Source organism: Trachypithecus francoisi, unplaced genomic scaffold (genome assembly GCF_009764315.1).
Source record: "Trachypithecus francoisi isolate TF-2019V2 unplaced genomic scaffold, Tfra_2.0 Lachesis_group12, whole genome shotgun sequence".
Taxonomy (NCBI): domain Eukaryota; kingdom Metazoa; phylum Chordata; class Mammalia; order Primates; family Cercopithecidae; genus Trachypithecus; species Trachypithecus francoisi.
In genome coordinates, this window is record NW_022681457.1 from 20,702,987 (window position 1) to 20,727,479 (window position 24,493).

At 41.6% G+C, this 24,493-nt stretch overlaps 2 long non-coding RNA genes across 2 annotated transcripts in view; one reads left to right on the top strand and one right to left on the bottom strand.

Moving 5' to 3' along the window:
- Positions 1-24,493, bottom strand: part of LOC117091987 — a 73,052-nt gene that overhangs the window by 13,093 nt on the left and 35,466 nt on the right. The window lies entirely within an intron of this gene.
- LOC117091988 lies at positions 1,690-23,687 on the top strand. Its single transcript, XR_004440593.1, has 4 exons — positions 1,690-1,969; positions 20,751-20,870; positions 21,293-21,369; positions 23,341-23,687. It is a non-coding gene; the product is annotated as an uncharacterized LOC117091988 (long non-coding RNA).

Genomic DNA, 24,493 nt, shown 5'->3' on the forward strand with positions numbered 1-24,493 from the left:
TAAGTCACACAGCCTGTAGGTGATAGATTTAAAACTCAAATTCAAGTCTTTTTAACGCCAAATGTATAATACCCATGGGGCTATTCATATAATGGCCAATATTTATTGTGTGATTACTATGTGCTAGTTGCTATGTTAAATGCTTACATGCAACATTCCATTTCCCTTCTACAAATATGCCATGAGGTAGATACCTGTTTTAAAACAAAGAAAACTGAAACTCAAAACAGTTAAGGTTCCATAGCTAGGATGACCAGCCAACTACCACTCAAAGCCCCCTGCTTCTAGCACTATGCAATGTTGTCCCTATTGTCTTTAGACCCTAGTCTAGTCCACCGGAACTAAGGAAAAAAATACTTTGAGCTTTTCACAAAACTTGTGTAAAAGCAGGTACATTTGAGGATACAAAGTTTAACTATTTTATTCACAACTCTGTATTCACTTGGGGAATGGTCCCCTGAAAAAGGCCAGGCCTTCCATGTTATCTGTGAGGATGGCCCAGAGAGGTCATGAGACCTAATCAGTAACACACAGCAGCACCAAATTCCTAGTTCAGTGCTCAAAAGTTTAAACCCCAAAAGCCATTCAACTCCTCCTCCCTCCCCTCTGTCTTCTTTATGACCTGGCCTTGTAGAGTAATGGAAACCAGCACGGAAGGCAGTCAAGCTGGGATCTGAATCCTGGACATAGAATTTGCCAGTTGTAAGTGCTCGGACAAGTTGTTTTGTGTCTCAGCCTCAGTTTTTGTAGCTATAAAACTGTTCTATAACATTGTTATATACTATTACTCAACTTGAGGGGGGTATCGAAAGGGTTAAATGAGGTCATGTCCATCATTCTATGTCATTACTTTGTTTTAATTTCTTCCTAGCATTGAACACTACTTATGATTATTTTATTTGTTCATGAGTTTATTGACTTTCTTCCTTTGTCTTTCCATAGCTGTTCTCCAAGTGTCTAGAATTGCACTGATTAGCACAGTGGCCACTAGCCAATGTGGCTATTAAGCATTTGAAATGTTCCTAGCAGGAACTGAGATGAGCTGGAAGTGTAACACACACAACATTTCAAAGACACAGCATATAAAAAAGTAAATGTAAAATATTTTATTGATAATTTTTATATTGATCACATATTGAAATAATATTTAGGGCATATTGGGTTAAATTATTTAAATTACTTTTACTTATGTCTTTTTACTTTCTTTAATGTGGCTGTTAGAAAATTTAAAATGTCGTATGTAGTTAATACTATTTCTATTGAGCAGTGCTTGTCAAGAACAATGCTGGCACATACTAGGTGCTCAATAAATGGTTGAATGACTGAATATTTTTCCTTGAATGAGTGAGTGGCACAAAAGTGAAAGTATGTACATAATAGTTTCTCTCAAGTAGGTGACCTCCATAGGATAAAGCTGTCTGCTTTAGGTTAATAAACTCATTCTGGTTGAGGTGTTAATAGCTGATAACAGTTTAAATTGTTGGCATAAGTCAAGGTAAGATGTATATTTTAATTGCAACTTTCTAGAAGTCAGATAAAAGTAGGCTTTTTAATTTTACTGTGAGGTCTTCCAGAAGAAAGGTTCCTTTAGATTAAATTAAAAAGAAGAAAGAAGAAGAAGGAGAAGGAGAAGGAGAAGAAGACAAATGCTGGGAATGGGGATGGAGCAGAGGATGGAGGGAGATGCGGGGAAACTTCAGCGCGGCAGGTGCCTTTGTTTCCAGTTACCTGCTGAGTCTAGTCCCGTCCAGGGCACACAGTGGGCGCTTAGTAACTGTAGAAAGAAATCGAACGAAATCGGAAGGGGGAGAGGCAGAGGCCACAATCAAGACACGGAAGAGACAGTCAGTTGAGGCAGCAGAGAGGGTGCCACGCGGCCAGCGGAGGCGAAGGGCAGCTGTGGAGGGATCTTGCCACGGGGCGGAGAGGCCGCGCTCCCCACCAGCGCGGCGTGAGGGCGCCAGGCCAGGTACCGCCTGCTGCGAGCAGCCGGGTGGGGTGGGGGGTTGCGGAGGCGGGGCGGGGAACGGACCTGCCCCGGGTCGCAGCGGTTTTTCCCGGGCGGGGCTGCGGCTGAAAGAGAGGCGGGCGTGCCGGCGGAGGGTCAAGGCCTCGACGCCGGGACTTTCCTGGGGTGGGGGTGGAAGCACGTAGGAACCCTGACCTTTCCAACTTCCCAGGTCAGACTTGGGCTGGGACCACACTGCGCAGACTTTGATGTACGAACCCAACCCAGTGCTAGTCCGCCCTCGCGGGGACCTGTCCTCTCGCCTGACCTATTAAGTCCGTCCCTGCCTACAAGGCTGCAACAAAGTCCCTTCTTTCCCCCAGAGCAGCAGTTCTCAAACTTGAGTCGGTCAGCATCACCCGAGGCTTTATGCAAACACGTTTCTGGCTCCCTCCATGGTTTCTGATTCTGTGGGTTTAGGGTGGTGGTGCTGATTCCTTTGGTCCAAGGACCATCCCTGGGGAGCCACTGCCCTTTAGGTAACGATTTTCCCCTCATTTTCCTTCTGAACTCGGTCAGCACCTTGTTCAGCCTCCCACTGAGCCTGGAACCCTTGACAGCTCGGGAAACAGGTGGGTTGCTGCTAAACTGGGAGGGCACCTGGGAATCCCAACTTCCAATCCAGGGTGTTTTCTTCTGCATTCCCTGCTGCTTTTACTCTCTTGGGAGCCTATGTGTGGGATCCAGAACCCTGAGTAGTAAAAACTGAATGGGAAGCAAGGTTAGTTAAATCCAACTACAGGAGAGGAAAAAAGAGTCATTTTCTTCAGGAGAGGAGAGGGTGCACAGAGGATGCCTGTCCATTGACCAAACCTGCCCTAAGCATCACCATTGACACTTTCATTCATTCAAAAAACAAAGTTAATTGAGCAGGTGCTCTATGCCAGGCACTGTCTTGGTGTGGGGGATAATGAAGGAAATAAAACCGAGATCCCTGTCTTTGGAGAACATACTTTCTGATAGGGAGATTAACAGTAAACATAATAAAAGAGTAAATTATTGAATATGTTAGAAGGTAATAAAAGTTATAAAAAGAAAAACAAGAGTAGGGTAAAGGAGTGCAATTGGAGTTGCAATTCTAAATAAGATGGTCTGGCCGGGCGCGGTGGCTCAAGCCTGTAATCCCAGCACTTTGGGAGGCCGAGACGGGCGGATCACGAGGTCAGGAGATCGAGACCATCCTGGCTAACACGGTGAAACCCCGTCTCTACTAAAAATACAAAAACTAGCCGGGCGAGGGGGCGGGCGCCTGTAGTCCCAGCTACTCGGGAGGCTGAGGCAGGAGAATGGCGTAAACCCGGGAGGGGGAGCTTGCAGTGAGCTGAGATCCGGCCACTGCACTCCAGTCCGGGCAACAGAGCGAGACTCCGCCTCAAAAAAAAAAAAAAAAAAAAAAAAAAAAAAAAAAAGATGGTCAGGGTGGGCCTTATTGATGAGGTGAGTTAAAATAGTAAGCCATGGGATAGCTAGGGGAAGAGTGTTTCCAACAGGTGGAACAGCCAGCACGAAGGTCCTGAGTCAGGAGCATGCCTGGTGTGTTTGAGGCTCAGCAAAGGGGTCGTTGTAACCGGAATAGGGGCAGGGATGGGAAAGAAGCTGAATAGATGAGGCCAGAGAGGTAAAGGGGCAGGCAGGAAGATGTTAGAGGGCTGGCCCAGCCATTGTTAAAGACTTGACTTTTACCCTGAGATGTTCCTGCAATTTTATTTACTGTTTTGCCCTAATGATTCTTGCCTCATTCATCTACAAAATCTGCCTCAAAAACAGCCGTTAACCATCCCCTGGCTCACAGGTGGAGCTGGTTTTGAGAATGATACTACTTTCAGAAGTCAGTGGGCCCCAACCTCTCAGATTTGGGGCTTGCAAAGGTTGCAATGACCCTTTCTGACCTGCAGATTAGAAAGTTGGTAATTTACATTTGCTTTCAACATTTTTTTCTCTTCTCTCATCATTCTCTGTAATCCTCCAGGTTCTTGTTCCCCTGACATATCTGCTCCCTGAGGCTTCCCAGATTGCTAGAGCAGCACTGTCCAATCAAAATATGATGTGAGGCACATATTTAATTTTAAATTTTCTAGAGGCCACATTAAAAAAAGTAAAAAGAAACAGGTAAATTTAATATTAATGGCATATTTATAATACCATATTTAGTATACCCAAAATATAATCTCAACATGTAATCAACATAAAAAATTAACACACTATCATACATATTTTCTTCTATACTCTCTTGAAACCTAGTGTGTATTTTACATTTATAGCACACCTCAATACAGACTAGCCACATTTCAAATGCGCCATGGCCTCATGTAGCTAAGGATTACCTGGCCAGCACAGTCCTAGACTACTCATGTTCCTTCCCAACTCCCTCTCCTTAACATAATTTCCCTTTACAGACTGAGCTGACACTTCATTCAAGAAGTCTGCCTTGATGTCTCTACTTCCTTCATATGCCTATGAGAATGAAATGAGTTAATATATGTAGATTGCCTCGGATAGGTACTGGCACATAGTAAACAATGGAATTGTAGCTATTATTATAATACCACTTTCTACGGTTGTAATACACGGATCAGTTGTGTAACTATTACTTCACATTTTTCTCTCTCTGTTATACTCAATGGTCCACAAGGAGAGAGGACCCTGCCTGCCTGTCTTTTTCGTTGCTCTTTTCTTGGGACCTCGGTCTGGCACAAACAGATGAATATTCAATATAAACTTATTGAATGAATGAATGAATATAAGGAAGTATGCTTGGGGTTAAGCTTAAACATTCTAATTCTAATGTTGCAATGGATTAAAATCATAATCCTGGATGACAGTGGTATCAGGTTCCATGTTTATAGAGATTCAGACTAGATCCTAAAGAGAAATGAAATCTGGTCTCAAAAATGGAAAGAAAAAAAGACAAAAATAGGATGGTGTGGTGGAAAGGGCACAGACTTTGAATTCAGACACACCTGGGTCTGAAGGTCTGCCACCTCACATACTATTTGTATGGCTTTGGAGATGTTACTTAACTTCTCCAAGTCTCAGTTTTCCCATCTGTAAAGTGGGATCTGAGCATCTCTTTGCATTATGTACCTACATGTACAGTAAGTTGGTAAGGGGCAACAACACAGGCCCTAATCTCGGCTCAGCCACACTCAGTGAGGCTACTTAAGCTTTCTGTACCTCAATATCTACTGTGTGTGTGTGTGTGTGTGTGTTCTTTTAGTAGTTAATGAGATATGATACTATACATGTAAAGGCTTGATACATGGTAGATGGCCATATTTTCTTTAATTTTCATTCAACAGCATGTGATCTTTCTTTTTTTCACTCCCCCTTTCCCCCATCAAATAAGGAAAGAAAGCTCAAGCAGTTTACTATTTGGGAAAATTGAGCCATCCTGCCTAGTACATGGTGTGTATCAGACTTAAGAAAAGGACAAGAATGAAACTATTAAAAACATTTCTCCAACTAGCAATTAAAAGATAATGGGAAAACTGCTTCTATGTTTAAAAAATAATAATTTGAACTGTTAATTTTATTGCCACAGATCTACTATTTATTTATTTATTTATTTTTAATTTTTTTTATTATTATACTTTAAGTTCTAGGGTACATATGCACAACATGCAGGTTTGTTACATATGTATACATGTGCCATGTTGGTGTGCTGCACCCATTAACTCATCATTTACATTAGGTATATCTCCTAATGCTATCCCTCCCCGCTGTCCCCTCCCCACAATAGGCCCCGGTGTGTGATGTTCCCCTTCCTGTGTCCAAGTGATCTCATTGTTTAATTCCCACCTATGAATGAGAACATGCGGTGTTTGGTTTTCTGTCCTTGCGATAGTTTGCTGAGAATGATGGTTTCCAGCTGCATCCATGTCCCTACAAAGGACACAAACTCATCCTTTTTTATGGCTGCATAGTATTCCATGGTGTATATGTGCCACATTTTCTTAATCCAGTCTGTCACAGATGGACATTTGGGTTGATTCCAAGTCTTTGCTATTGTGAATAGTGCCGCAATAAACATACGTGTGCTTGTGTCTTTATAGCAGCATGATTTATAATCCTTTGGGTATATACCCAGTAATGGGATGGCTGGGTCAAATGGTATTTCTAGTTCTAGATCCTTCAGGAATCACCACACTGTTTTCCACAATGGTTGAACTAGTTTACAGTCCCACCAACAGTGTAAAAGTGTCCCTATTTCTCCACATCCTCTCCAGTACCTGTTGTTTTCTGATTTTTTCATGATTGCCATTCTAACTGGTGTGAGATGGTATCTCATTGTGGTTTTGATTTGCATTTCTCTGATGGCGAGTAATGATGAGCATTTTTTCATGTGTCTGTTGGCTGTATGAATGTCTTCTTTTGAGAAGCGTCTGCTCATATCCTTTGCCCACTTTTTGATGGGGTTGTTTGTTTTTTTCTTGTAAATTTGTTTGAATTCTTTGTAGGTTCTGGATATTAGCCCTTTGTCAGATGAGTAGATTGCAAAAATTTTCTCCCATTCTGTAGGTTGCCTGTTCACTCTGATGGTAGTTTCTTTTGCTGGGCAAGAGCTCTTTAGTTTAATTAGATCCCATTTGTCAATTTTGGGTTTTGTTGCCATTGCTTTTGGTGTTTTAGACATGAAGTCCTTGCCCATGCCTATGTCCTGAATGGTACTACCTAGATTTTCTTCTAGGGTTTTTATGGTATTAGGTCTAACATTTAAGTCTCTAATCCATCTTGAATTAATCTTCGTATAAGGAGTAAGGAAAGGATCCAGTTTCAGCTTTCTACTTATGGCTAGCCAATTTTCCCAGCACCATTTATTAAATAGGGAATCCTTTCCCCATTTCTTGTTTTTGTCAGGTTTGTCAAAGATCAGATGGCTGTAAATGTGTGGTATTATTTCCGAGGGCTCTGTTCTGTTCCATTGGTCTATATCTCTGTTTTGGTACCAGTACCATGCTGTTTTGGTTACTGTAGCCTTGTTGTATAGTTTGAAGTCAGGTAGCCTGATGCCTCCAGCTTTGTTCTTTTGGCTTAGGATTGTCTTGGCAATACAGGCTCTTTTTTGGTTCCATATGGACTTTAAAGCAGTTTTTTCCAATTCCGTGAAGAAAGTCATTGGTAGCTTAATGGGGATGACATTGAATCTACAAATTACATTGGGCAGTATGGCCATTTTCACAATATTGATTCTTCCTCTCCATGAGCATGGTGTGTTCTTCCATTTGTTTGTGTCCTCTTTGATTTCACTGAGCAGTGGTTTGTAGTTCTCCTTGAAGAGGTCCTTTACATCCCTTGTAAGCTGGATTCCTAGGTATTTTATTCTCTTTGAAGTGATTGTGAATAGGAGTTCATTCATGATTTGGCCCTCTGTTTGTCTGTTACTGGTGTATAAGAATGCTTGTGATTTTTGCACATTAATTTTGTATCCTGAGACTTTGCTGAAGTTGCTTATCAGCTTAAGGAGATTTTGGGCTGAGATGATGGGGTTTTCTAAATATACAATCATGTCATCTGCAAACAGGGACAATTTGACTTCTTCTTTTCCTAACTGAATACCCTTGATTTCTTTCTCTTGCCTGATTGCCCTAGCCAGAACTTCCAACACTACTTTGAATAGGAGTGGTGAGAGAGGGCATCCCTGTCTTGTGCCAGTTTTCAAAGGGAATGCTTCCAGTTTTTGCCCATACAATATGATATTGGCTGTGCGTTTTTCATAAATAGCTCTTATTATTTTGAGATACATTCCATCAATACCAAATTTATTGAGAGTTTTTACCATGAAGGGCTGTTGAATTTTGTCAAAGGCCTTTTCTGCATCTATTGAGATAATCATGTGGTTTTTGTCTTTGGTTCTGTTTATATGCTGGATTACCTTTATTGATTTGCATAAGTTGAACCCGCCTTGCATCCCAGGGATGAAGCCCATTTGATCATGGTGGGTAAGCTTTTTGATGTGCTGCTAGATTCGGGTTGCCAGTATTTTATTGAGGATTTTTGCATCGATGTTCATCAGGGATATTGGTCTAAAATTCTCTTTTTTTTTGTTTTGTCTCTGCCAGGCTTTGGTATCAGGATGATGTTGGCCTCATAAAATAAGTTAGGGAGGATTCCCTCATATTGATTGGAATGGTTTCAGAAGGAATGGTACCAGCTCCTCCTTGTACCTTTGGTAGAATCTGGCTGTGAATCCATCTGGTCCTGTACTTCCTTTGGTTGGTAGGCTATTAATTATTGCCTCAATTTCAGAGCCTGCTATTGGTCTATTCAGGGACTCAACTTCTTCCTGGTTTAGTCTTAGGAGAGTGTAAGTGTCCAGGAAATTATCCATTTCTTCTAGGTTTTCTAGTTTATTTGCGTAGAGGTGTTTATAGAATTATCTGATGGTAGTTTGTATTTCTGTGGGGTTGGTGGTGATATCCCCTTTATCACTTTTTATTGCATCTATTTGATTCTTCTCTCTTTTCTTCTTTATTAGTCTTGCTAGCAGTCTATCAGTTTTGTTGATCTTTTCAAAAAACCAGCTCCTGGATTCATTGATTTTTTTGGAGGGTTTTTTTGTGTCTCTATCTCCTTCAGTTCTGCTCTGATCTTAGTTATTTCTTGCCTTCTGCTAGCTTTTGAATGCGTTTGCTCTTGCTTCTCTAGTTCGTTTAATTGTGATGTTAGGGTGTCAATTTTAGATCTTTCTTGCTTTCTCTTGTGGGCATTTAGTGCTATAAATTTCCCTCTACACACTGCTTTAAATGTGTCTCAGAGATTCTGGTATGTTATATCTTTGTTCTCATTGGTTTCAAAGAACATCTTTATTTCTGTCTTCATTTCGTTATGTACCCAGGAGTCATTCAGGAGCAGGTTGTTCAGTTTCCATGTAGTTGAGTGGTTTCGATTGAGTTTCTTAGTCCTGAGTTCTAGTTTGATTGCACTGTGGTCTGAGAGACAGTTTGCTATAATTTCTGTTCTTTTACATTTGCTGAGGAGTGCTTTACTTCCAACTATGTGGTCAATCGTGGAATAAGTGTGATGTGGTGCTGAGAAGAATGTATATTCTGTCGATTTGGGGTGGAGAGTTCTATAGATGTCTATTAGGTCCACTTGGTGCAGAGTTGAGTTCAGTTCCTGGATATCCTTGTTAACTTTCTGTCTCGTTGATCTGTCTAATGTTGACAGTGGGGTGTTAAAGTCTCCTGTTATTTTTGTATGGAAGTCGAAGTCTCTTTGTAAGTCTCTTAGGACTTGCTTTATGAATCTGGGTGCTCTGTATTGTGTGCATATATATTTAGGATAGTTAGGTCTTCTTGTTGAATTGATCCCTTTACCATTATGTAATGGCCTTCTTTGTCTCTTTTGATCTTTGATGGTTTAAAGTCTGTTTTATCAGAGATTAGGATTGTAACCCCTGCCTTTTTTTGTTTTCCATTTGCTTGGTAGATCTTCCTCCATCCCTTTATTTTGAGCCTATGTGTGTCTCTGCATGTGAGAAGGGTCTCCTGAATACAGCAAACTGATGGGTCTTGACTTTTATCCAATTTGCTAGTCTGTGTCTTTTAATTGGAGCATTTAGTCCATTTACATTTAAGGTTAATATTGTTACGTGTGAACTTGATCCTGTCATTATGATATTAGCTGATTATTTTGCTTATTAGTTGATGCAGTTTCTTCCTAGCATTGATGGACTTTACATTTTGGCATGTTTTTGCAATGGCTGGTACCAGTTTTTCCTTTCCATGTTTAGTGCTTCCTTCCAGATCTCTTGTAGGGCAGGCCTGGTGGTGACAAAATCTCTAAGCATTTGCTTGCCTGTAAAGGATTTTATTTCTCCTTCACTTATGAAACTTAGTTTGGCTCGATATGAAATTCTGGGTTGAAAATTCTTTTCTTTAAGAATGTTGAATATTGGCCCCCACTCTCTTCTGGCTTGGAGAGTTTCTGCCGAGAGATCTGCTGTTAGTCTGATGGGCTTCCCTTTGTGGGTAACCCGACCTTTCTCTCTGGGTGCCCTTAACATTTTTTCCTTCATTTCAACCTTGGTGAATCTGACAATTACGTGTCTTGGAGTTGCTCTTCTCGAGGAGTATCTTTGTGGCATTCTCTGTATTTCCTGAATTTGAATGTTGGCCTGCCTTACTAGGTTGGGGAAGTTCTCCTGGATGATACCCTGCAGAGTGTTTTCCAACTTGGTTCCATTTTCCCTGTCACTTTCAGGCACACCAATCAGACGTAGATTTAGTCTTTTCACATAATCCCATATTTCTTGGAGGCTTTGTTCATTTCTTTTTACTCTTTTTTCTCTGCATTTCTCTTCTCATTCATTTGATCTTCAATCACTGATACTCTTTCTTCCAGTTGATTGAGTCGGTTACTGAAGCTTGTGCATTTGTCATGTAGTTCTCGTGTCATGGTTTTCATCTCTATCAGTTCTTTTAAGGTCTTCTCTGCATTGATTATTCTAGTTTTCCATTCATCCATTATTTTTTCAAGATTTTTATTTTCTTTGCGCTGGTTACGTAGTTCCTCCTTTAGCTCTGAGACGTTTGATCAGTTGAAGCCTTCTTCTCTCAACTCATCAAAGTCATTCTCCATCCAGCTTTGTTCTGTTTCTGGCAATGAGCTGCATTCCTTTGGAGGGGGAGATGTGCTCTGATTTTTTGAATTTCCAGCTTTTCTGCACTGCTTTTTCCCCGTCTTTGTGGTTTTATCTCCCTTTGGTCTTTGATGATGGTGACATACTGATGGGGTTTTGATGTGGGTGTCCTTTCTGTTTGTTAGTTTTCCTTATAACAGTCAGGACCCTCAGCTGTAGGTCTGTTGGAGTTTGCTTGAGGTCCACTCCAGACCCTATTTCCTGGGTATCAGCAGTGGAGGCTGCAGAAGATAGAATATTGCCGAACAGCGAGTGTTGCTGTCTGATTCTTGCTCTGGAAGCTTCATCTTAGGGTGTACCCAGCCATGTGAGGTGTGATGTGTCGGTCTGCACCTAGTGGGGGATGTCTCCCAGTTAGGCTACTCAGGGGTCAGGGACCCACTTGAGCAGGCAGTCTTTCCGTTCTCAGATCTCAACCTCCGTGTTGGGAGATCCACTGCTCTCTTCAAAGCTGTCAGACAGGGACTTTTACATGTGCAGAGGTTTCTGCTGCTTTTTCTTTAGCTATGCCCTGTCCCCAGAGGTGGAGTCTACAGAGGCAGGCAGGCCTCCTTGAGCTGCAGTGGGCTCCACCCAATTTGAGCTTCCTGGCGGCTTTGTTTATCTACTTAAGCCTCAGCAATGGCGGGTGCCCCTCCCCCAGCATGGCTGCCGCCTTGCAGTTAGATCTCCGACTGCTGTGCTGGCAATGAGGGAGGCTCCATGGATGTGGGACCCTCCGGGCCAGGTGTGGGATATAATCTCCTGGTGTGCCGTTTGCTAAGACCCTTGGTAAAGTGCAGTATTAGGGTGGGAGTTACCCGATTTTCCAGGTGTTGTGTGTCTCAATTTCCCTTGGCTAGGAAAAGGAATTCCCTTCCCCCTTGCGCTTCCTAGGTCAGGCAATGCCTTGCCCTGCTTCGGCTCTCGCTGGTTGGGCTGCACCCATGGACCAGCATCAGCTGTCCAACATGCCCCAGTGAGATGAACCCGGTACCTCAGTTGAAAATGCAGAAATCACCCGTCTTCTGTGTCGCTCATGCTGGGAGCTGGAAGCTGGAGCTGTTCCTATTTGGCCATCTTGGGCGCCACCCACAGATCTACTTTTGACCATATATTGAGGATCCCCTGCCACCTTCCACCGCCAGTGGAACTGGGGAATAAAACAACAAAGATTGAAGATGTATTGGAGCAAAGAGTGGAAACAATTTAAGACAGCGATGAAGGGGAGTCTCATGAAATCATCTTTGTTGCAAATCTAGAGAGGTATGATGTACTGCAGTGGAGTAACTGGATGGATAGAATTCACCTAGAAGGAGATATTCAGGGGAAAACAAAACAAACAAAAAACGCTCAAACTATTACACTAGGCTGTATATATGTATATATACACACACATATATATTTTTTCTTTTTCTCTATTTTCCTTTTCCATGTTATGTGTTTCAAATTTACAAATAAAAATGGTAAAAAAAAAAAAAAAAGCCCTGGGGAAAACTGTAAAACTTGTCACTTTAGTCTCCACACCCTTGCAGCCTTCTTCAGCCTTCCAGAAAGCCCTCTCTTGTACCATGTCGGTTCCTGGAATTTTCTTCTCTCTCTAGTTCTCATAGATGAAGTAGTTCCCAACCACACTCTATGAATTTTGCTGTTTGTTGAAGAGGAATGCCAGACACCTAAAAAGGGTTGGCACTTGCAACTCGGCATTCTCAAAGCTCTCTATAGAGCTAAAAGTGCTCTGCTACAGGGCTTTTTCAATTACATCCTTAATGTCCATTAATGTATTTTCCCCACTAGACCCCTGAATGTTATGGGCAGGTATAGCACATGTCTCTCTCTGGATCTGAGCCCTTAGCAATCAGCTGGACACAGAGTAGGTGCTGGCTAAACCTGTGCTAAATGCATATGTGAATGCATGATGCATAAGTGACTGTGATTGCTTCCCTATCGAAATGCACAGAAGACTGACAGATGTGTGTGGTGAGAACTAGAATGGGAGGAGTTTGGTCGCTTGTTTAAAAATGAAACTGAACAGGCTGAGAAGCTTACTCACACATCTGCTTCCCTTCAGTGTCCTCTGGGGAGGAAGGGGAGGGAGAGGGGGAGTTGGGAGCCTAGGAGGGCTGACAAGGTGCCCTCTTCAGCACTGAGTCAGCAACACCCGGCCCTGTGGACACAGGAAGATCCTGATTTCAGGGGCTGAGTCACATGAATAACTGGAATAGTTGTTTAGATCATAATGAATTCCCAGAACCTTTCCAAGCCAACCAGCAGGCACAGGCTCTCTCCCTACCCTCAGCACTTTCCAGCTTTGTGACTTAGCAGAAAGAAAGAGGCCGAGCCTTGGTCCTGGGGGAGGACAGGCTGCAAGGGAGTAGGGCACAGAGTTCCTCACCACTTCCATTGCCAAGCACTGCATGTTGTTTCTGGACCTTTTTGTGTTTCAAGGAAGATGTTGAAAGAGACTGGCATTTCAGGGATGAATCCTGCACAGACTGCACAGCTGTTGTGCTGCTGGGCAAATGTATGGGCCAGGGCCCTGGCACCTCACAGTGAGTAGTTAGGGTGTCAGTGATACTAAATGCCCTGGGAGTCCAGGCAAGTATCCTCTGTGAAATGTCATTAGAGTTCTGTGTACCTTGGATGAAACAAGATATCTAAACTCTAGCCCTAGAAGAAACTGTATGGGAGAGGGGGGTGGCTAGCCTCCGAGGGGTTGGGGAATGATGCATGAGTCTACAGGTCGCATCTTCTAAGCTGCAAGTCAAGAGCTCAGCATCTCCCAGAAATGCCTGTTCTGAGCTCCACAGAAGTCCTACATCAGTGCCTTGTCCAAAATATCGGCTCGGTTCAAAGTTTATGTCTCAGTGTTTCCTTCCTGGGAGTATCCAAAGAAGATCTCAGCCTTCTATGATTTTGTTCTCCCCTCCTTGGTATCACATCCACTGTGGATATCTCACCCAGGCCAGTGAACAGACCCTATTGCCACATTATTCATGTTTATGCTTGCTCTAGGGCAATGGTTATCAAGCTTGAGCACACATCAGAATCATCTGGAAGACTTATTAACACAGATTTCTGGGTCCCACTCCCAGAGTTTCTGATTTAGTAGGTCTGGGATAGGTACTATCCTAATAGTACCCAGGAGATGCTGATGCTGCTGGCTCCAGGATCACACTTTGAGAACCACTGCTCTAAAGCAATGTTCATGAGTATTTTTAGATCAAAGACCCATTGGAGAATCTGTTGAAAAGCTTTTCTACCACTTCCCAGTAAACAATCACAAATGCTAAAAAATCATTAAAATTTCTTTATAATTTCAGAGTTCACTAGATTTGCAAAAATTCATCCATGAACTTCTGGGTTAAAAATAAAAACTCCTGATTCTGGTCCAAACCAGAATTAATAAGTGGGATGAAGATTCATAAGGTACAGGAAAGCAGATTTTATCACTGACAGCAGAGGAACTGATTGAGCAAAGTAAGCATTTGTTTTGTAAAACTAGACTACCTGGTTTCAAATTCTGGCTCTGCCATTTGCCAGCTGTGCAGAAGTTTTTGCATATGTAGACTTGGATTGACAATAGAACTTACTTAGTTCATACATGCAAAGTGCATAGAATAGAGTCTGGTACATAGTATAAAAGCAATAATTGTTCCCAATTTCTTTAGCTTGGTAGACTCCTATTGAGTCAACTTGCTGATATATTCCAGGATTTCTCTACGTCATCCCAACATCCATAGATCTAGTTTAGGTACTATGTCTAGTCTACTATATAGCAATATCCTCCCAATTGTTCCCTTTATTCTGATTTCTCCCCTTCTCAGTGCGTCCTCCAGACAGGTCCCAGAGTGACCCTTCTAAAACCTGTCTGCTATAGTTTGGATGTCTGTCCCCAGAAACCTGTTAAAATATGATCCTCAATGTTGGAGGTCAATGTTGGAGGTGGGGCCTAATGGTAGGTGTTTGGGTCAGGGAGGTGGATAGCTCATGAATAAATTAATGCCCTCCAGCATGGAGAGAGGTGAACGAGTTTTGCTCTGTTACTACTGCTCTGAGCTGGTTGTTTAAAAGCATTTGCTCACTGCCCTCTTGCTGTCTCTGCCTTCCACTCTTGCAATTTGATCTCTGCACACGTAGGCTCCTCTTTGCCTTTCACCATGAATAGAAGCAGCCTGAGGCTTTCACCAGGTGTCCAGTCTTCCAGCCAACAGAATCATAAACCAAATAAACCTTTTTTGTTTGTTTTTTAAGAAATTTCCCAGTCTCAGGTACTTCTTTATAGCAACACAAATGGACTAAAACAGCATCTCATTTTGTTGTCCTTCTGCATGAATCCTTCCACAGGTCCGCGATCAATTAGGAGAAAGTCTGGGCTCTTGAGCAAATTATATGAGGCCTGCCTGGACTGGGCCCTGCCTCCACTCAAATTGCTTTGTTCACTGTGATCCTTTTTCTCCCTTCTGTTTCTTGTCTGGAAGTGCAGGATGGTTCTAGGTGCATTGTGCTTGCCTTCTCTAACACATAAGTTTACTCTGCCCTAAATGTCCTTTAGCCCTCTTTAAGGCGGACTTCTACAGGATATTCTTCAAGGCCCAACCTGAGTGTTTTCTCTGCACTTTGTTTGAATCTCCAGATAGAACTGGTCTCTCCCTTCTTTGTGACCTACCATGCCTTTCATAGTGTGCGTAAGCCTGTGACAGACACTGTTAAATATTCCCCCAATATCCGCTCTCATCTTCTATACTATAAGTCCATTTTCCAGACTTCCTTGCAGATAAGGTTCTGGATGCAAATTAAGTTCCACCAACAGATACACACATACAGGATATGAAGCAAAGCAAAGTTTCTTGCTGCTTCAGATATTTTCTATTGGTGAACAGAGTTGTGGAGACATGAATTTTTTTTCTGCATCATATTCTAGTAACAAATCAACAGTTTTACAATCGTCAAGAGTTAGTTTTAATAGCAGCAGTAACAGCTTCCTATGCTGGATTTCTGATTCTTAGAATGCAAGTATGTGGTATGTTACAGATTCAAGAATCTAAAACTCAGTAGTTCAACAGTTTTGGGTGACTACATTCTCCCTTCCTGATGGAGTACAGGTAGTAGCTGTCTCTGGAAGTCCTTGCTAGAGCCTGTAATCCACACTTCCAGCCCTTGGGATGATTTTATAAACATCTAATTCCCCTATTAAAATCCTTTCTGCTTGAAATACCTAGAATAACTCCCATTTCTTGAATTGAACACTGCATGATAGTACTTATTTCCCTCACCCTCCTGGGAACTAGTAGGAGGCCGAGAGTGCGACTAATTTATCTTGGTATTCTTAGTATTCAAAATTGTCAAAAGAGGCTTCTGGGAAATGAAGCCCTTATTCAAAATTGTCAAGAGAGACTTCTGGGAAATGAACCCCTTAAAGAAGTGGGCAGACCACTAACCTAAGTTGGAGAAGGGATTGTCAGTGGACTCAGGGCAGGTCATTTATCTTCATTCACCAAATGAAATTTGAGTACAGAGCTGCTTTCAGACCAACAAACCAACAAACATACACACCACCAGCAAAACAACAAGAAACAGGGATTGAAGGAATGACTGGAACCAGCAGTGTCAGGTCTGAAACAGGAAGACTCAGACCCTGCTCCTCATGGTGGGAGCATGGTAAGGAGGTGCTGTTCTCCACAAGAGTCCAGGAGAGAAGGAGAGGGAAAACTCCACCTCCCCAAGGGGTAGCTCCCACCAGTTTATGAGTCTCTTCAGAAAAACTGTGAAGAATGGAGAAAACAAGTATGGGTGGGCCTAGCACAGCCTCAGGGTCTGACGCACACATAGCTGGAGACCAGAGGGGCTGCTAAAAAGCATGCAGGAAAAAAATCCATGAGCTTTGGAAATCAGACAGACTGGTGATGAAATCCTAGATCTGTACAAATCACTTGGTTATCTGAGACAAATTCTCCAAACTCTGTAAGCCTCTATCCCTTCACTCATAAACTAAAGATTATAATCTTTTTCCAAAGGACTCTCATGAGGGTTGAAGGGGAAGATGTGTGAGACTAGGCCTAGTATAGGGAGGGCCTGGCACATTCTCAGACCTCGGCAAGTCCTCTTTCCTATCCTTATTCTCTGGATGTGCCTTAAACTCTGTCTGCTATTCTTTCTAGTCTTCCCACTTTGCTCTATAAAATATTAATTTACTGCAAGGCACAGTGGCACATGCCTGTAGTCCCTGCCACTTGGGAGGCTGAGGTGGGAGGATGACTTAAGCCTAGGAATTCCAGGCTGCACTGAGCTATGATTGCACCACTGCACTCCAGTCTGGGTGACAGAGCAAGACTCTGTCTCAAAAAATTTTAATTTAATATTTTATTTGGTTTTTTAGTTATTTTGTCTGAAGGTACGGCTCTGAAGTTTCTGTGAAAGGTAACTTCTCCGTCCATTCATTTGTCTGAAAAGGTTTGGGGCAGGAAGTAAGATTCCCGGAAGTTTTTAAGCACAGAGAGGATGGGAGGTAGGAGGGAGCTGTTCCAGGAAGATTGCTCCTGCCAGCTGGAGAGAGAGTGCATAAGTTGTCCTTGCAGTCTCTCTGTGTTCATGTAGTCTATGCTCATCAGTGGGGCTATTAGCATTTGAGTCTAAGCCAGTCTTTCTGTGGCATCCTGCAGGACTCTGGGTTTAATGCAACTTCTCCTTCCATTGTGCCCTTTGTAATCTATGCCTTTTTATTTTTGTGAATTTCTCCACAAAATGAACTAGATTTCTACTTAGTGAGAGAAATAGCTGTCTCAGATATCTCACTGGCCTTTTCAACACAATATTGTTGTATTTCCTCAGAGTAGAGAATATCAAAATTCTATGGAAAAGGCCTAAGCCCCAAAACACTAGGAGGACAATGCATTTTTTTTTTCAATGAGACTATGATATTCAAGGGTCCCTTAGCCCCTTCTACAAAGCCAGTTGTTGAGCTAGTCCAGGATGGGTAGGACTCAGGGAATGAGCCCCACAGGAATTGAAGGCATGAAGAAGTAGCCCCTGGGAGGATTGTAGTGATGACACATATAAAACCTCAGTGACATCAACCACAGAGCAACGTCAAGAGATGGCCCCAATAACTGTTTGAGGGTGGAAATTAGAATGAGGAGGAAAACCACCATGACAGGGCATCCATTACATGCACAGCATTGTATGGCAGGGCCTTTTGTAGCTCATGCAGAGTGGGCATGAAGCAGTTAAGCTGTCAAATCCTGAGCTTCTGCAGCCAGTGGGAATATTTGATGTTACTGCACAGGAAGCATATCCTAGAGTGAATAATTCCTGCACAGCAGGGGGTCCTTTTTTCAGGTTGAACCCTATCTGGAAGCTGCTCTTTTCTTGTCAGAGAGCCAGGGGCAATAGCTATCGCTGAGTCTCCCAACCCTGCCCTTCCCCCACCAAGAACACAGCAAAGGCAGCTCAGCTCCCATGGAAACTCATGGGAAAGAGTAGAGATCAAGAGAGCTACTACTAAGCTTTGTGCACAATGGAGGGAAACAAACCTTCTTGTTAGCGGTTGATGATCATCTGTATCTTAAGCCCCTCCGGACAGAGAGACTGGGAATTCTCTACCATTGTTTTAAAAAACAACACACATTTTTAAATGACCATTTTTTTTGTTGTTGTTGGTGGTGGGTTTTTTTTTTTTTTTTTTTCCTATCTGAGCAAGATATAAACTAGGAGGTACTCAGAAAGGGATGAGGGCGGTGGGAAAAAACAGGATGTCCAAAGAAGAGAAGCCTCAGATCAGAGGGTTCCTGAATCCCTGATGAGAGACTGGTACCACCGCAGGTAGTATTGGGGTGTGGTATTATTGGAGTGTGTTAGGCATGTTTATGTATAATAAGTCTCTTTCAAAAAATGTATTTAAGGCTCATGCCTGTAATCCCAGCACTTTGGGAGGCCGAGGCAGGTGAATCACTTGAGGTCAGGAGTTCAAGACCAGCCTGGACAACATAGTGAAACACTGTCTCTACTAAAAATACAAAAATTAGCTGAGCATGCTAATTTTTAATTAACTAATTTGAATAGGTGGCACACCTGTAGTCCCAGCTACTGGGGAGGCTGAGGCAGGAGAATCGCTTGGACCTGGGAGGCAGAGGTTGTGATCTTGGCAGTGAGTCGAGATCATGCCATTACACTCCAACCTGGGTGACGAGAACAAAACTCCATCTCAAAAAAAGAATAAAGAAAAGAAAGAAAAAAGTAAAGTATATATATTGTATGTACAAAAGGGAAGAAGAGAGAAAATAGGAAATAATAAGCAAGACACCACTCCAGATATTTTACATGACTATCTGACATTGAAGGGATTCTAATCCTTCTTACATTTGTTAAAGAAGAGTGTTTCAGTTATTTTTTATAGAAATACTAGGAGATAGGTTCACTAGGTCCACTTTACGGACAAGTTACCTTAAAGCTCAGGAACATTAACTGAGGTGCCCTAGGTGACATAATTTATCAAGTAGCGGAGCTTGAATTCATATCCAGATATACCTGATCATTTCCAAACTTGTGCCCTATCTACTAAACCATGTGTACCTCCTTTATATGTGTTCTAATTTGTAGAATATCCTCTTTGAGAAATGGAAGCAAATTCCAAAGGGAAGAGCTAGAATCAATAATAATAATAAAATGAAACTACCAAATATAGATAAAAGGGATAAAATATTTGAAGAAGCAAAGAAGAAATGTAGATGGCAAACAAGCACTGAAAGGATGTCCAACATCATTATTCACTAGAAAAACACCAGTTAAAATCACAATGAAATACCTCTGCATACCTGCTAAAATGGCTAACAATAGAAAGACTAATTATATCAAGTGTTGGTGAGGATACAGAGCAACTGGAACTCTCAAACACTCCTGGTGAAAAATGTAAAAAAAAAACAACCACTTTGGCAAACTATTAAGCTGTTTCTTAAAAGTTAAACATACACCTACCATGCAACCCAGACATTTCATTGCTAGACATTTATTTAAAGTACACATTTGGATAAAGACTTGGACATAAATGTTCACAGCAGTTATACTTCTTCTGTGATGTATACTGCCATACATAGGAGCAGTCATATAATGAAATAATAGTTACATATAAAAACAAATTATTGATCATAGATGGATCTCAAAATAATTGTGCTGAGTGAAAGAAGGCAGAAAATAAAGAATATATACTGTATGATATCAATTACATAAAATTCTCAAAAATGCAAATTGATCTATAGTGACAGAAAGGAGGTCAGTGATCACTTAGGGTTTGCAGTGAAAAGGGAAAAGGGCTAGATTACAGAAACATGAGAAAAGTGTGGGTGGGAAGTAATGGATATGTTCCTTCTTATCTGAAGCGCAGTGATGTTTTCATGGGTGCAAACATATGTCAAAACTCATCAATTTGAACTGGCTATTGTATGTCAGTTGCACCTCAAAATATTGGTGGAAGAAGGCTGTCAAGAAGATGCAGTAGTAGGAGATAGGAGGGGAAAAATAAAGCAAAATCCTGTAAGGTAAGTTACCTAAAAGGAAATACAATATAATAGCTAAGAACCCACACCATAGACTCTCAGTTCAACTTTAAGCGAGGCATTTAATTGCCTATGTAAAATGCAGATAGTAATAGAACTTACTTCATATGATAGTTGGGACAATTAAATGACTCATGAACACAAAGCTTTAGACCAGCACCTGGCATATGGTGAGGAATTAATACATATAGCTATTATTATTGTTGGACAAATTACTTCATTTCATCCAAAGTCAATAGTTTCCCAAAAGGAGAAAACTTAAAGCCCCATCCAGCTGCCAGCTCCAGAGGCCAGTGATTTTCAAGCCAAGTTGTCTGGTGAATGCTGATTCCTCCTCTTTAACACAGCTCACTGAGACTTCTTGAAATTTTGCAGCCTACATGCTAAATAATGCACCCAATAATAACTACCCAATATATTAATTATCCAAAGGTCATGGAAATAAAGGATACGAAGACTCTCTTAATGAGGGCCAGGGGAAGCAACATGATACTGAGTCACCAGGACAGAGTATCCTCTGGATTCTGTTGGACCACTCACTCTCATTGATATCTGTTTGTTCCTTCACCAGTCATTCAGGCCACCCTGGGTTCTACCCCCCTGGAAAGACTTCCTTTGGCCAGTGTCAATCAGTGCCAAAACCAAGAGGAAAACTGAGGAGGATTTAATTATAGAAGACTATACCACCTGGGTAATTCATTTCTGTTTGGATCATGAATGTGGACTAAGGGCTGCTTTAATATTTGAACAAACAACCACAGGTTTCTGTTTACCAAGCTTGAAATTTCTTGCAGTACAACTCTTTTAAGTTCTTTGTCATCCAGGCCTATTTATTGCATGGGGAGGGCACAGAAGACACATGAAGGACTCAGTTTGCTGGCAACCAATACCAGAAAAATTACCAAAGTTTCATTTTTGAATTTGGATCTTACTTTTGTAGCATCAGTTTCTCAGTATCAAATCTGAGGACTCTGTACATCTCCCTAAATCTTAGCTTATTGGCCTCTGCCTCTGAGTTTGAAGAACAAAAGGCTGGAGTAGTGGAGCAAAGCTAATTGTGGCTGCTGTCTCCACTTCACTATTCATCTAAATGTGCATTTTCAACTTTTCCAGACACAAGGATACAAGAGCAGAGTTGCTGAAGCCATCTTGGAGTATCAGGTCTCCCTGATTCTTCTGAATCCTCCCAGGTATCCAATATCCTAATCGATGCACTAACAATGTTGAGGCTGTATTCTTAAGGCACTTGCTTATCTTATTCAATGGTTCAAATTGCCAACTCCAGGCAGAAACAAATTAATTCTTTAAACAAAGCTGTAAACCTAACCAGCTATTCACTATCTGCTATCAAATGAGCTAAAATCAATAACTTATTAGAAGTAGGAAATATTTTCACATTCTCTACCAGGTCATCTCAAGTTCCTATTTTACGAATAATGGTCTGAGTTCATAAAATACAGAGTTTAGCAGACAACTGATAATTCTTTAACCAACTGATTTTCTACCACCTAACAAAGATGGCAAATATTCCAACTCCATATGGCAGCATCCTAACAACTCCCCACTCCATCCTAACTCAGCTAGTTTTACAATGGGGGGCTGTCGTGGAAACTTTCCATTTCCAGTACCCATTTCTCTACTACTCAAAACTCTTTTGATGGGAAGTGACAAACACCCATCTGAAATAAGCTTAGGTAAAGAGGTGACTTATTAGAAGGATATAGGACACCATATATACCTGAAGGGGGAAAGCATAAGATCTCTGAGGGCAGTGACTCTCAGCTTAGTCCATTGCTCCATGCTTGATGCCTGGAATCCAGCCTGTTCAATGTTAAATGAATGAATGACCAAACTGCAGTAAAGGCAGGGTTGCCACTTAGCCTTGATAATAGCCGAAACTAGCACTGAATGCCTCAAGAAGACAGTGGAGATGAAACTTTATAATAGATACCTTCTGGGTTGCCTCCCCAGCCCCTCTATTCTCAGAACTCCTCTGCTTTATCATACACATGATGTATGGGGATCAGCCCCAAGAAGCCAAGTTCATACTCTGTGATCCTTCTGTGATCTGTGCAGAGCTGGTTGTTATACCATTGGGCATAAGATCCAAGTTTAGCCAATCACTTCTACTCTTCTAGAAATTTTTATTGGGCTTAAGATTCAGCCTCTTCCCTGGTGGTTAAATATGTTACATATAAATATTGATGATGACAAAGTCTATTTTTCAAAGACTTTGAAAAAAAGTCTATTTTTTCAAACACAGAGAAGTATGCAGCACACAGAACAGCAAACATTGGAAAGAAACAGATTGCCAAATGCATTTGAGATCTTAGTTTTAGGCCACTGCAAGGCTCAGCTAAATTCCTGTATTTGGGTTTCATGAGACACCCCTTATTCCTATTATAGTTTCCTCTCATTCTTACAAGTTAGCTTCAGTTCTTTTCTGATACTTTCAACCAACAAATACCTACCACTAATAAAAATATGAACACTGAGAACTCTGGAAGTAAGAAGATTTGCCTGTTGTCTTAGGCTAAGACTATCTTAGCCTTAGCTTGACTGCCACTAGAACAAAATACTTTAGACTGGGAAATTTATAAACAATAGAAATTTATTGCTCACAGTTCTAGAGGACGGCAACTCCAAGATCAAGGTACCCGTCAGTTTGGTGTCTGGTGGGAGCCCATTTCCTGGTTCATAGATGGCACCTTCTATGTGTTGTGACATGGCAGAAGGGGTGAGGGAGCCACTTCAGGCCTTTTTTATAAGGGCACTAATCCCTTTCATGAGGGCACAGCCCTCATGACCTAATTAAGAGGCCCTACCTCTTACTACCATCACCACAGGGGTTGGTTTTAACATGGATTTTCGGGGGACACAAACATTCAGACCATAGCACCTATTTATTAGAAAATGGGCAATAAATGCCATAGTCTTTACTGCACTCTCACTCCAGAGAAGTACAGCATATTAGAAGTAGTTTTGGCTATAGATAACAGAAAGCCAACTAATAAAATCTTAAGAAACAGAGAACTTTAGTTATTGAATTTAGGAGTGGGGAGGCAGAGAACTCCCAGATTTGATGCAAGCCCCAACAGAATTCCCAAGTATCCAGCCACGCTCAACTTACTGGCTTTCTATTTTTGTGCCTCTGGTCCTAGAGAGCCACCACAGATCTGGGCATTCTGATCAACATTCAGTGGCAAGCCTGGAGGGGCAATGCTTGCCTCCCATCGTATGGTAGGCCAGATATGTTCCTGGCCCATCAGAAGCCCTCTTCTGGATGCAGTCTATAAGCCACTGTGACGGATGAGAAGAGCCCAGGATGGAGATGAAAGTCTGGAACCAGAATCTGAGCCCTTATTTTTCTGACTCACTGTTTTACCTTGGAAGAATCACTGAAGTTTTCTGCATCTCTGTTTCCTCATATGTTTAAAAAAGAAAGCACTTAACCTTGGTGGTTACGAAAAATAAATGAAATAATTTCTAGAAGAGTACCTAGTTTAATACATTGAAACCCGCCTACATTACAACCTTTCTCAAAGATGTTTGAGCGTTTTCTTCTTTCTTCCTTTCTACATCCTAGTTCAAGGCCAGTTCAATAAAATCATGGGCTTTATAGTCAGGCAGACTTCATTTCAAGTCCTGGCTCTAACATTTATTAGCTATCTGACTCATTCAAAAATATTTACTGGGCACCTACTACGTGCCAGGCACTGTTCTGCCTGCTAATGATACATAAAAGAAGAAGGACATAATTCTTGCTCTTTACAGCTTAAATTCTAGTTTGTTCATTTTAAAATAAGGGTAATAATCCCTTACAGTCTATTGTTGCTATAATGATTAAATAACACCATTTATAAGGAAGATTTATGAATAATAAATGCTCCCCAATAAATGCTAATTCTCCTCCTTCCTTCTCTTTTTTAAACTTTGAAGGAGGCTGGGAAAAGTATTAGGGCATTCTAACCCTAGCCCTGCCATTAACTAGCTGTGTGATCTCAGGCAAATGTCTGATCCTTTCTGGATCACAATCATTTCCTCCATAAAAGAATAATGTTGTACTAAATAATTTGTAAGAGACCATTTGTTAGGATGGGATTCTGTACTTCTCAGAATTAGTCATGAATCTTGATACGTTGTGGAAGAGTAGGTATATTAGACTGTGTTGTGATTCAAAAACAAATTCATAGCTAGCATTCATCAAGGACTTACTAGGTCCAAGCTATCCAAATCCTTAAGGCTTTTTGCTTTAATCTCACAACAACTTCATGGGGCAGGCATTCCTACTTTCATTTTATATGAGCAAAGTAA